General features: G+C 33.0%; 2 pseudogenes; both read left to right on the top strand.

The window, feature by feature from the left end:
• Window positions 1-2,574: 2,574 nt before the first annotated feature.
• Window positions 2,575-3,914, top strand: LOC112602825 (annotated as a pseudogene).
• Window position 3,915: 1 nt separating this feature from the next.
• On the top strand, window positions 3,916-5,739 carry LOC112602824 (annotated as a pseudogene).
• Window positions 5,740-10,582: the final 4,843 nt, after the last annotated feature.

The raw sequence follows: 10,582 nt of genomic DNA, 5'->3' as shown, positions 1-10,582 counted from the left end.
CCCAGACCTGTGTTCCCCGTCGTCCGGCTGCCGTACGACCAACCGGACCGAGTGGCGCGCGTCTTGGACGCGGTCAGGCGCGAGCTCAGAGCGTCTACTCCTCGACGACAGTCGGCGGCCACCGCGGCCGGAAACGACTGCGAAGTACCGGCGGGCCGCGATAGGAAACCGCTGTCGCCACCGCCACCGCCGCCGCCGGGCGCCGCTGCGATGACCGCCCGGGTGCAGCAGCAGCAGCACGCCGACCGCGAACCCGAAGTGCTGACCGACGCGGGCTCAGCGGCCGTCGAACAGGTGACGGTGGGCGTGCGGGACTGCACGTTGACGCCCAAAACGAGGCCCGAAATCATGGTGACCACCAACCTGCAGGACGCCGGCGACAGGCAACGGCCGGTGCAGTCGGCCACCGGCGGTGGCCCGTACTTGCTCGTGCCGCCCGTAAACATCACCGCCGAGATAAGCAGACCGCCGTTCCAACTTCAGTGTCATCACACCGCCACATCGTAAACGTCGCGGCCTCTCTCCTCTTCCTCTCACGGGCGTATTTGAGCGATTGACCGCTGTTGGTGTGAGGGTAGGTGGGAGGGGGACGGAAGGGTCTTTTAATTTTTGATTGATACAAAATGTTTTTCTCCCGTGAAAAATTATGTTTTAAAATTGTCCGCGCCGGCCGGGGTTTCCTCCTATGCGCTCGATATTAAAATCGCGATTGTTTTCATACTCCGGTAATCGTGTTTGTTCGTCGTTTGCGCGGATTCGTCATCTATATCGATTTTCAATTCGTGACTTAAATCGTGCTATATCCATCTACAACACATAAGGGATAAGAATAATTTTACGTAGTCATTAACGCAAAACGATTACATTTTTGAATAGCGAGTTTGTGATGAAAAAAAATAATTTTTACACCTTCATCCTGCATGTTCACTTTTAGTGTTTATAGTTATTTAATAAATATTATTTTACACTTGCTACGTTTATTTTAAAGCAAAAAATAACTAAAAAACATCAATTCATACCACACACTGCTGTAGGTAAAGATAAACAAATTGTGGGGGATGTGAACGTGCCCCATGGACAACACTCAAGTACGCCCAAGCTACCTATATAATGTATATTAAGTTATGACAAATCATGATGATAGGAACATAATATATCTTTTATTCCATTATTATTACTATTTATTATAATAATTATTAGGACAATTTATTAGTTGTATTAATAATATTTTTTTGTCTAAATTTGTTTGTAAACTATATATATTTTTATTTATTCGTAAAGTTCACTATTTATAACCTATAATAATAAATATATACCTAGTATATGCGTGTGCGTGTAAATAATATAATGCATGTTATTATATTTTAAAACAATTTTTAAATTTTAATATTTTCAATGATGTATTTAATAACGTTCATCGCTAATATATTTTTATTTATAAAATGTATGTAAATAATAATTGTATTATATTAATTATTAATTATTACCAGTGTTTCTTGCAAACATATTTTTTTATTGCAATAATTAGCGATGCAGTAATTTAGCTGCCCAAGATTTATACCCCTGCATGATATGTGGCATTCGGCGAATTATATTTATGTCGATATGAACGTCGCAGGATTAGTTAATAAGTACTTTTACATTCAATACTCAATAACAACCGTTAATGAAAATAAATTTGACTTCAGTAGTTTATTAATTATATAGGTATATTAAACAGGATTAACGTATAGACACTTCAAACGGCGATAAAAAAAAAAAAAAAATTGAATAATGAAGTTTTTCGGATAATTGAGATTCAAGTTATTACATCTCAACTGCGTATAATAAATTTTATATTTATATCGAGGTATCATCTTTTTTCTATTAAAAAACTTTGTGTGATATTTTGCGTTACGAATTCTGAGTTTTATAGTAATTGCTTTTTTATTTAGACACTTATACAAAACTAATAAGATCGACTATTAATCTATTGATTTACCTACTTATTCGAATTGTTGTTCCAATCTATTTCTACTAACATAGGTGGTCAGTATTGTAAAATCAGTACACCATAAGTATAAGGAGTGATCCTTCAAGTATCAGTAATAAAATAACTAGTAGGTAACGACCGCATTTGTTCCAACATCAATATAGTATAGGAATTTGTACGAAAACATTTTTTTTTATTATTATTAAAAAGAATAACCGTTGAGAATATACATCAACAATATATTATAATTTTCTACACATTGTTTAATTTTCAAAATATATTTTATTCATTTTGAGCCATTTATAAGCATTTTTTTTTTTCTATAGTTATCGATAAAAAAATGTTTCATTCAGTCAAAAATTTTGAAAATTTAATACAATTTTTTTCAGAAATTATTATTATAGCCATTTAAAAATATTGAAAATATATTAGCACAGCATTTTCTTAAGCCCCAAAAACCAAAACACGTATGAGTACGAGCGAAGAAAGAACGAATAAGTAATAACTAATAAGTATGTCAAAGGATTTGAACATAATAAAATAAATGAATTAGTAAATTAATATAGCTACGATGAATAATAAAAGGATAGGTTGGGCAGGGCATGTATGAGTGTGACAGAGGAGCCAATACAAGGATTTCTCGTGAGGAGGAAGAATATACTAGTAAGGGCTCTGGTTTTTCTTTCCAAAACATTGAACGAATTTTATTGGGGATATATAAATATTCTCCATTTTCCGGCTCTTTGTTTATTCAACTACCACCATGTATTATTTATAAATTGGCTACTATAACCCTCAAAACTCAGATCAACAATGTTTCAAGTGGGCTATATTATTAAAACTTGTCGTAGGAGAAAATAAATGCCGCGTTAATAACAATTATACAAAGTATGATGGCAAATATAGTTTTGACGGCATCTCATTCCCAACTCCACTGTCGGACATAAAAAAATTTTAAAAAAACAATCAAAACGTTTCTATTAATGTATTCGGTATCTATATACAATATATGGCATATGCTACCACCTAAACTTCAGACATAAAAGATATTCCCGCTTAAAGTTATTGATAATGAAAAGCGAGACCACTTTGATCTACTATTAGTTACCGAAAAGGACAAATCACATTATACTTACATATCTGATTTTTCAAAACTTATAAAATCTCAGAAAATTGGTCACAATACGGACGTATCATATTTTGTAAAAGATGTTTTACAAAATTTGATGTCAGGCGTCATAAATTTAAATTGAGCATACATGAGGCACTAAACCAGCATATGAAGATATGTGGAGCTCATAAACCCATACTCCTTGTTATGCCGTCAGAGGAAGATACCCTAGAGTTTGAGGGATGGAGAAAGACACAGCGACACCCGATCGTTATTTATGCTGATTTTGAGGCTTTACTAGTAAAATGTGATAAGAGAAAAGCCAAAAGTACATCTTTTTTGCAAAAACACGAGCCTATGAGTTATGGAATATATGTAAAAGCAGCAGACAACGTACCAATCGAGTTACTAAATAAATTTAATATACCATCATCTATAATTATTTACCGAAGATCTGAGACACGAGCAGAAGTTGCTAAACATTTTGTAAAGACTGTTGTCGAAATATCGATAAAAATAGAGGATCTTTTGAAGACGAACATAGATATAATTATAAGTAATGAAGAGCAAGAAAAGCATGATAAGACTACAACTTGTAATTTATGTAAAAAAGATTTTACGTATTTAAACGTTAAAGTAAGAGATCATTGCCATCTGTCTAGCCAGTCTCGTCAGACGATTTGTAATATGTGCAATTTAAGATTAAAGAAGTCGAAATTTGTACCTTGTTTCTTGCACAATCTGAGTAATTACGATGCACACTTCATTGTCGTTGAGTTGGGATACAATGAGAAAAGTATAACGGTGATTCCTAATAAATGTAGCATCTGAGATAGGACGAATGTATAAAGTCAATATCGAGTATCCGCAGCACTTACATGACGATCATAATCATCTACTATTCTTGCCTAACAAAAGTATACCACGCACATCTAAAATACCAAAACTCATGGGCCATGGCAACACTCGAATCTAGAAAACATTATATCGTGCACTATCGTAATTTGAAACAGGCTATGGAAAATGGTTTAAAAGTTAAAAAAGTAAATATTTAAATACTTAATAAAAATATCAGATAAATTAAATAAAAATAATTTTGATGTAGGTGTATAGCAGGGGTATCCAACCCACAGCCCATGGTAGATATTGATGCGGCCCTCACTTCAATTTAAAAACTATTAATTAATTGTACATAATATATTAATATTACGAGAACAAATTTATCATAAGAATATTAAACTGCATAATATTAAAATACATCAAATAAACTTTAATAGTGTTTAATACTTTTATCTTAGCATAATAGCACGGGCACACATTAATTATACGAGTGATTAGTGGGTCAACTCGAGCTGATTTTGATAAAATATTTTATTATTGGAGATATGTCCACGGCATAGATCTCGTGTCATTTATTAACAAATAAAAATAAAACACTGTATGTATAAACTATTATTATTAAAAAATATGTGGCCCACAATAACTTCTATCCACATGATGTGGCCCAGACTTCACAAAAGGTTGGACACCCCTGGTGTATACTGTATAGGGTGTTACAGTTTAGACAGTCATTTTGGTTGACGAATTACATTAATTTAAATACCAAAATGAGAAAGAAGGACAGAAATGAATTTGAAAAAGATTTTTACAAGCTGATGAATAATAGTGTATTTGGTATGTTATACTATAATTAGTATTATTATCTATAACCTTTTTTATTTTATGAAAAACCATGGAAAGTATGAGATCAAGGATAAAGATGAGACTATTGGAACTTGTCTCGAGCGAAAAACGGTTACAGAAACTTATAAATCGGACGACATTCAAATACTGTACCGATTTTAAAAATAAAAGTCTATCAGCGGTAACAATGGAGAATATAATCATAGATTTCTATAAGCCAATTTATATCGGTAAATTTTATATACATCTTTATTTTTATTTTTATTTTTTAACCATATAAACTGGTTTTGCTGTACATGAGATCTCTTAAACATTAATATTTGATTACCATTTCAATATGATGAAGAAATTCTATGGTCCCAGAATATTTCTTATGTATACCGATACAGATGAATATTTATTTTCCTAATTATTTTATTTTTTTTTCTCATATAATTTATGTTTTAGATTCATTGGTGTAGGTACTATATTTTGACGCGGGAGACTTTTATTCTGACTTGAAGAATAATCCAATCTTACTCGACCGCTTGGATACATCAGACTTACCGATTCATCATCCATGCTATATGACTGAGAGGGAAAATGTACCTGATTTCTTTTCAGATAAGACAAAAGGTCGTATAATGATCGAGTTTGTTGCCCTGAGAGCGAAATCGTATGTCTTTAACATCGAAGGAGGAGAGAAAATTAAAGCTAAGGGGGTTAACCTCACGTAGTCAAACACCACTTGACCCTAAAAGATCATAAAAAATGGTTTGATGATATAAATCTCGTAAGATGTACAGAGAACGTATCAATCCGATCATTCAACCACTAGCTAAGAAGCATAAAGTCGAATAAGTTGACTTTTAACAGCTATGATGATAAGAGGCATGTGCTTCCAGATAAAGTCCTAACGGGTTCGTATGAGCTAAATAATTTAGAGTCTGTTGTACAAAGCGTGATGACTGAATATGTAAATTTTTTCAATTAATTAAAAGCAAACAGCAGAACATTAAAATGTAAAATTTCATGGAGTCATGAAATTGACTTTTCAATCGAAAATAGTATAGCGAAATTGTTGGGTTTTAGAAACATATACACTACCGGCGCTACTCACGAATCTGAAAATACAGTTAACATAATGAAAATAAACTGTATAAAAGTGGAATGTAACTTGATTACCGGTTCATTTTGTGACGGAGCACAGACGAATTTTATCCGGCTGTGGCTACGGGTTATAAAATCGTAGAAGTACCTAGACATCCAGTTTCTTACGGAATCAATTCGTATTCAATAAGTAAAGTAAATATATTACTAAAAGATCAAAGCGATTGTTTACTTAATCTTCGCGGTGAACCAATAACAGTTCGTTTACTACAAATAACACGTAGATATTGTAATTGTTGTAAGACTTAATGCTAATAAATGAAAATACTTTTCTTTTTTTTAAATATCACGCTTGTTTTTATTTTACACAAAAATTATTAAACAATATTATTCAAACAGTTTGCGTTTTGTAGTTTGTCGAATTATTTTTTTTGTGGACTTGCCGCCTATAAAGTCGAGAACAGATGACGAGTGGTTGAAAGATGTCGGACTGTCATTCTCGTCAGTTTTAGGACTGGGTGGTGATAAACTCTATAGTGTACGTTGTGCGCAGTTCCACATAATATCACATCAGCCTATTCAAAAATAATTTGTCAATATAAAAAAAAAAAAAATTAATATATTTATTACCGATGTAAAGAGTTCACGTTTTGCGTTCTGCCGAGTTAATTTTTTTGTGATGCCTCGTTCTTCGTCAACTCCCTATAAAATTATAATTTATTAATACTTTGATTATTTTATTAGTTATAAATTACCCATGCCTGCGAAGGGTCGAAGTCATCATGCATTGGAGAGATACTTGAATATCTCGGAGGTGATAACGGTGAATTGAATCTCACTTCGGATTCAGTGAATAACTAAAAATATACTTTAAAAAAAATTTGATGTTATTTTGACATGTCGTGATAGAGTTACTAAAAAAATAATGACTTGGACTTTTTTCAGTTGGGTCAATACCGACATGCATAAACTTACGGGCTGCAAAGTCAAGTGTATAGCTTGTAGATTCGATCAGTTCAGATGGCGGAGTCGGTGGCACATATTATGTAAACCTTCTTCTTCTACTCTGCAGCCATTCTTTCAATCAAACCAGCCATCGTTTGTAAAAATAACTTACGCAATATTTTAAAATTAAACACAAAGTGTACAATATTGATAAACACAATATAAAAACGTTTTGAACACAAATCGAGCGAGCAGTTAAGGTATACTGAAGTATAGTCTTAAGGCTAGTATAACCTTAAGTATAACCGTAAGGCTGGAGAAACACTGAACGACGACTGATGTCTCTTTTGGTCAAGAGTCTTTTTCAAATTAGGGTATTATATGGTGGGAGTGAACGAATCATTTAGGTATATGCGAATTAATTGTATTGCTTTACAAAGGAAACTGTTGGTAAATATATTAAGTATCAATTGGGATTTCTATACATTTCCGTGTTAACAGATGTCGACCTAATTAAGAATCAATAGAACTTGCCATTTTACTAATATTGTTACTAATAGGTTTTCTAAACAATATATACTGCAGGGCCGGCGAGAACTTTTGTGGGCCCCGAAGCTAATCAATTCCGGCCCCTCTTTACTTATAATTATTTCATATTTGAAATTTGATTAAGATATACATAACACTTTAATCGTTCTAGGACGTTTTGGCGCTAACTCGGTTTGGCGCTAGCCGTTTTGGCGCCAACTAATATTTCTATATAATATTTAAAATTACAATTTTGTTAAGTATTACAATTAATTTTAAATGAAAATATAGTAAATAGTTAGTTGTAAAAATGTCAATCGACAATAAATATCGCACGTTATCTATTGTGACTGTAAGAAAAAATCGAAGAAAAGTAGGTCGTCGATCACCACAATTTCCTCCAAAAATATGGAATTTATATCAAAGGGTGTTAACAAACCAAAACCGCGCTATCTAACAATATGGTCATTTATAAATTGCCTTAAAAAAATCCAAACAGGAAGAGACGTTTTTTATGAACAATTAGTTACTGGTGGAAGTCCACCAAAAAAAAAAAGAAGAAATACATTGATAATGATAAAACAATTTTAAAATTAGTGTCTAATTATGATAAAAATAGAATTTTATTTTTAAGAGGCATTGCAAACAATGTTTCATTAGTGTAACTGTTTTTAATGTAATAATTTTATAATTAACTATTCACTATGTTTTAATTTTTTACTATATATTTATATTTATATTTTTACTTTATCTTGAAATAATTTTTCAGGTACAATTTTGATATAAACTCTATTAGGTTAGTTGACGCCAAAACGGCTAGCGCCGAAATGGATAGCGCCAAACCGAGTTAGCTCCAAAAAGGCAGCGCCAAAACGTCGGTGTTCGCACTTTAATGTTGTTATACTTAATATTTAAGTTTGATGAATAAATTATGAATAAAAAAAAAAAACATAATCTTTATTAATATTGAAGAAAATAACGAGCTCGGAATGCGATGTATATTATGTGAATACGTCATTACAACTAATGTCTAATACATAAAAATTTGATCAGACATATTATTATGTGATACCTACATTGCGTTTTTAACAAGCAGTTAGGGTTAATAACGCTCTTAATCATATTATTATTTATTAATAGCACACACTATACCTATAAAAACCGATTAGACGATTATACAGATCGAACTCGCATTGAACGCGCGTATGTTTTGTTATCTTTGTGCGTACTGCTTCGTACTGTGTTGCGTATGAGTATAATATAGTAGCTACATGTAGATGTAGCTGTTAAATTTTGAGCGATCGGGCGCGAATGTTTACGATTTAACTTATAATTCTAAATTATATAACATATAGTTTGTATAAAAATAATTTTTCTACTCAAAAAATTGGTAAAATTGGCCTGTGCAACTGTGCCTAAATACGCCTCAGACAACGGGCCCCCTGGAGGCTCGGGCCCCGGGGCTCTGGCCCCAATTGCCCCACAGTCTCGCCGGTCATGCATATACATGTTAGCGGATATCTTAACGACTAAACGATTATCAATACATTCTTTAGGTAACAATGCCAATGTCATTCCAGTGTCAACGGGTATCCTATACGTAATATACATTTTTGTATATTGTTTTCCCAAGTATAAGAGGGAACTATACGTTGTTAAAATATTTATTTTTATAATACTCGTCTAAGTATACGATGACAAAATAACAAAGAGTGCAATATGCATGTCGTCATACGCGCGAAAATTGATGACTGATAACATTTTATTTGATAACTGATAACGACATATTTTGTGATAACTGGTAAGCTGCTCAAGTATGTGTGGTGGTGGCTTGGTGATGGTTGTGGTTGGATGCGGGGGTGTGGTAAGAAATTCTGGGCGGCGGCAGCAGCGGTTACAATATACGTGACGTACTTAGAGGATAAATAAATTATTGATAACTGATAATCTATTATATGGTGCGTTGGGACGAGTGTGTATGGTTCATGTGTGATTAGTGATTACGGTTGTGGTGGTTCCGGTTGCTTCAGCGGACGGTGGTGTTTGAACTCTCCTTTTTATTCTACTTCGGATCCATCAAATTATTTATTATCATGTGTACACATGTACACTATTTATCTTGATATCGATTATCGATCATTTGGTTTGTTTCAACATAATTATTCTTTATATTTTTGTCCATATTTGCATCAGCTATTATAGTTAATAATTTAATTTCATGTTCATTTTTAGAACGTTGATATTCCTTGAATTGTTCCCAAATACTCGATCCTTGTAGTACAGCTATACTAAAGATTGCAAAACATATACATTTAAACATGATGTTTTATTTTGTATAGTAAAGTAAGTCAAATTTGAAGTAAATTTTGGATTTGATAAAAATGTATTATAATTTATTATTAATAGTTTAAATATTTACATTAATATTGTGTATATAAAATTTATCCTTAAAGAGTTGTCTGGGATACAATATTTTAAGCCAATATATTTAATTCATGTATACATTTAAACGTATAGGTTACCTAAATGGCCTAAACACTTATAATACTTATGTGGTATACAGATATACCTACCGCCTAACCAATCATCATAGATATGATAAAAAAAAAATCAATGGACTTAAAGTATTATTGTATTTAGAGACTAGAGTCGCGTGTTTATATAGAAAAGGGATTTATTATGATAAAATATATTAGATAGGTATATCAATAACGTGAATGTTAAATACGTAAATTTGAATTTAATGATAAAACTGCATATGATAAACGGTTCTGCTTGAATGTCTTGCACGATAGGCATAGGTGTGCGCAGACTTCTGAGTCGGGTATGGCTAAATTCAATCTGAGACACCCCCCCCCCCGTCGTGGTCAATCAAGAAAAAAAATGTATCATATCTATTGGCAAATATCTATGATTTTGATTTATTTTGTTATCAATTCAATTTTCTACGGCTATAACGCCTTATTATTTTCTTAGGTACCAAGTACCAACCCATCCATGTATAAAAAAAAAAAGCTCAGGTGGGGCCAAAGCCCAATCAGCCTTACCCGTGCGCACGCCTATGACGATAGGTCCTAAAATTCTATCGTTATCCGTCGGTTCACATAATTCCATTATTCTAATTCGTGCGTATCTATCCTTGCAGTTCCACCCCGACACAAAGTACCTAATTAGAATTACAAAATATCCAAAAAAAACTCTACGAAATGCTAAACACTTGCTTAATTTTAGCATAACAAGTATCTAGATCTCTG

This window comes from Melanaphis sacchari, unplaced genomic scaffold (genome assembly GCF_002803265.2).
Source record: "Melanaphis sacchari strain LSU unplaced genomic scaffold, SCAv2.0 Contig91_pilon_pilon, whole genome shotgun sequence".
NCBI lineage: Eukaryota > Metazoa > Arthropoda > Insecta > Hemiptera > Aphididae > Melanaphis > Melanaphis sacchari.
The sequence above is the reverse complement of the archived record's forward strand: the minus strand, read 5'-3'. Positions and strand labels throughout refer to the sequence as shown.